This window comes from Lycium ferocissimum, unplaced genomic scaffold (assembly GCF_029784015.1).
Source record: "Lycium ferocissimum isolate CSIRO_LF1 unplaced genomic scaffold, AGI_CSIRO_Lferr_CH_V1 ctg17758, whole genome shotgun sequence".
In the NCBI taxonomy this organism is placed as follows: Eukaryota; Viridiplantae; Streptophyta; class Magnoliopsida; order Solanales; family Solanaceae; genus Lycium; species Lycium ferocissimum.
In genome coordinates, this window is record NW_026717396.1 from 12501 (window position 1) to 16783 (window position 4283).

A 4283-nucleotide genomic window follows, 5' to 3' on the forward strand; every position below is an offset into this window, starting at 1 on the left:
AAATGAACCCGTAAGTCATAACACGTGCTTTACATACACACTGGTAAAATTTCATTTTGAAAAAAGTTCTCCTTCAGCACAAACGTGGACCTACTATCCACCAAGCTTCCAAGTTGGAAACAATGAATTTCTCAATTATCAAATATATATGTGTGTTTGTGTAAACATGCATGCATGAATACGCACGTATACACATATATACCATACTTTTTTGGAAAAAATATGGTGAGAGTACAGTTTGGATTCTGCTCAGCCTTGTCCTTCTGAACTTAAAAAGGGATATGGATCATCTAGTTGTTTTTTTCTGGTCTTTAGCTAATATGGACTTTCTTCTCTTTGTGTTTTCCCTATTATTTGTCTTTTCTTTTGGACTCTTGAGAAGGGTGTATTAGAGGTGATGCTTTTCTTTTCTCATTTACGCCTATGTCCCCAAAATACTTTTCCGTTGAGCACCAGATAACACACAGGATTCCTGCACATGCTACAGATATGATCCTTCTTCCATTTTGCATGGCGCACATGATACGTTGTAGTAGTGAGAAAACTGTGAACACTAATTTTGCATGTTGGTTTTATAGGGAATATGTGGATTGTCAATTGAAGTGACAACTCAATATATTTGATGTATTGAATTGTTAATTGGAAAGAAATCTTAAAACTTGTCAAAATCATAAAATGGTATAATTGTTGAAATATATCTAATGTATTGAGATCTATCAAATTACCTAAAGCATCATATTAATTGTGTCATATCGAGCATCACCGTTGTATGTACAAATGACTTTTAGTTTCTATACTTGTAAAGATATTTGTTTAAATTTCTTCCTCTGAAACTTCAAACTAATGCGTCTAGTTTTGTCTATTTCCTTCCAGTGAAACACTGCTTATATTCTTTTTGCCGCAAGTTCTGAACTTCCTACTATCACTACCTCAGGTTATCTCTCTCTCTCTCTCCCCGTCTTGGTTTGCAGCTCATCTTGCAGAACAAACAAGAACAATAAGTGATATTTGTGTGAATTAAATTTGGATCTCTACTGACTCTTTTAACTGCATCGAAATCCTTTCAGCTTGCCGGTATTATACCATGTCCAAGGCATCGGCTCCCTAAGTAAGTTCTCTAATTGCAGCGGCTCAAGTTTTGGAATTTCTGTTGTGTCTGAACTAACTAATCTTTGATCCTTTCAGGTTTGATCCTAAGACTGGCTTATTGACTGGAACAAATGATGGGACACTAGTGAACCTTTTCTTAAGGCAATTTGGCAGAATGTCAGAACAGTCCCTTTGTGTTGTGCTACTAGTCTTCCAGGTAAATATCTTTTTCTTTATATTTTTCCTTTTTTTCCATTTAAATCAGCAGGGTGATCCAGTCTGCAGTGACCTGTTACCTTAAATGATTGGTCTTAAAATCACAAAAATGGTGATATACTCCCAGTTAGTCAACGTAGTTATACTACTAATAGTTCTGATCATGCCATTCTCAATCATTTAGCTTGTGAACTGCGTCTGTTTCCCTCCGTTATTTGACTAAACATATAGTAGCATTCTTGCTGTTCATATGCATAACTATGCACACGATCTCATCCGATATGTTCTTATACATAGAAGGATTGTCGAGAGTAATAAAATGTTTAAATACGAAGCCATTTGTTCAAACTGTTTTACTTGCTAAGGTGGCTCCTTACGAGTTGGTACAAATGAAGCTGTGACACTAGAGATGCTATTTCAACTGGACGAACACCCATCGAAACAAGATTACTTAACCCTGCAGCATGAAGAGGTCTTTATTTTATGAAGAAACAACGATGCCATATTTCGAAGGAAGTGATAGCCATATACATTCATGCATCGTAGTTGGAGTAAACCAATGTTGTTGGATCTTGTAACCTATACTGATTCCCTAGGAGAATTTTGTTAGGAACCGTGTTGGCACGAGTTATACTTAGTTTTCGTTGTCAGATATTGATGTTGCAAAACACATTTATACAGATCTTTGCGTAATTTGATTATTTTGAACACTTGGTAACATCTTTTAGAATCGCCTTTGTCCCCTTGAAATTTTTAAATTCTCTTTTTTCATGTTCCCTTGAAATTTTTAAATTCTCTTTTTTCATGTCCCAAGACTTGTTAGATAACTGAATTGTTTAATGCGAACACTAATTTTCAATTGTTTTCATGAAGATGTGATTTTCTCACAAATTTACCCATTTGATAAAAATTATGTCAAATGGAAAGAATAATTTTCACTTTTTTTCAAATTCAAACTTATGTGGTAATACATTAGAGAAATAAATACATGTATAGGGATCTAAGACCTAAAGGACGGTAGGAGGAGACTCGGAGCACTTCCTTGTTAAGATGGGGTTGCATCAGGGATCAACGCTTAGCCCGTTTCTATTCGCCCTAGTAATGGATGAATTGACACGACAAATACAAGGTAAGGTGCCTTGGTGTATGTTGTTCGCGGATGACATAGTCACTAAATTGACGAGACTCGCTATTAACGGGTTAATGATCTCTCTCTCTCCTATCAAGACGTTAGAGAGTCTAAAGATTTGCAACAAAACAAGAACAATAGAATACTTGGAGTGCAAGTTTAGTGGCGTACCGCATGAGGCTGACGAGGAAGTGAGGCTTGGTACCCATAAACTATTCAAAAGAAAAGAAAGTTTTAAGTGCACAAAATAGTTATACAAGGAGATGGGGATATCGACGACGATGTTTCACATAATCTTTGGTGCTGGTGGATGAAATGGAGGCTGGCCTACAAATGATAAGAAAGTGCAAACTTAAAGGAAGTTCTAAAAGACTGATCGTGGAACCGAGATTTATGTTGGACTAGTCTTCCGAATCGAAGATCTTTTTCTTCGGAAGATTGAAAGTCGCGAAAATGCGAATGTTGCGGTGGATGTGTGTAATCACAAAGGAGGGTCTTAAAATTAAAAATGAAGATATTTTAGACAAGGTGGGAGTGGAATCGGTGGAAGACAAGATCAGCGAGGCGAGATTGTTTGGGCATGTAAAAAGGAGAGACACGATTTGACTATGCCACCATATAGTGCGGAGGTGTGAGATAACTATGGGACGATCCGATATGTTCTAGAGAGGCAAAAGGAGGCCAAAGTAACAAAATTGAGAGGTGATTAAACGGGATATGGCACAGTTTCGAAATTTCATAAGGACATCACCTTAGATAGGAGGTTGTGGAGGACCTAGAGATGCTATTAGAATAGAACACCCGAAACAAGATTACTTATATCCTCTTCACCTTAGTAGTTGTAGTTTTGCCCATTTGTTTATCGTCATTTGATTTCTGCATTTGATTGCTGCTTATATTTGTTGGGTCATTGTATTTTGGTTTACTTTACTTTGGTTGTCTTAGTTATATATAGCAGTTAATGCTCCTCTCTTTCCAGACTGTTCTACCATGATTTTCTTGCTTTTGTTATCCCTTGCTTTCATATTGTTTTTGATATGCTTTATCCTATCTAACCTTTTGTCGTGTTTTTCCTCTTTTTCAAGTCCCAAGACTCTTAGATAAGCGGTCTTTCGGAACAGCCTGAAGAACCTTTCAAGGTGGGGGTTAGGGCTGCCCACTCTATCTCACTCGGATGCCCACATAATTTTTCACTTTATTTTGTTGTTGTTTGGTTATAAATTTTCCAAATCCAAAATTTGGGAAAGTGCTCCAAATTTGTTTTCCAACTTCATCTTTGTAAATTCCAAATAAAGTGTTCTATTCTCTTCTTTGCAAAAGGTATGACCAAACATAACTCGTCTTCAACTCCAACTTCATAAAATCCAAATAAAAGTGAATTTTTTTCTAGAATCTATAGCCCAACGCCTACTAAGTACGTACATAATTGTGACAAGTATAAAAGATTAGAAGCAGAAATCACTCGTGATACATCCCGTTTAAGCAAAGTTTCTACAATCATTGTAACTATTGATTTACAATGATATATAGTTATATACACACAATGCATCCAACGAAAAAGAAAAGTACTGGTTTTATCAACAATATTTCAGATATGGATTTGTTTAAGAATTAAAATACCTTTTGGCATCTCAAGTTTCTGATTAGCTTATAAAATACATTAGGAAAAAAAAAATATGTCACTACTTCATTTATTGAAGGTGGCCTTACGGAATACAGAATGAGCAAAGGGCCTTGTGCTTCAATTTTCCACAGGGATTCTTAACAACAATTTAACATATTCAACTCTCTTCCTGATAATCCCATAAAATGGTAGACTCCTACAAACTTAGGTAAAAATCTAGTCAAT

The 4283-nt window shown here is 35.9% G+C and overlaps 1 long non-coding RNA gene across 1 annotated transcript; it reads left to right on the forward strand.

Moving 5' to 3' along the window:
- The first annotated feature begins 110 nt into the window (after positions 1-110).
- Positions 111-1338, forward strand: LOC132042759 (uncharacterized). Its single transcript, XR_009411563.1, has 3 exons — positions 111-934; positions 1068-1108; positions 1186-1338. It is a non-coding gene; the product is annotated as an uncharacterized LOC132042759 (long non-coding RNA).
- Positions 1339-4283: the final 2945 nt, after the last annotated feature.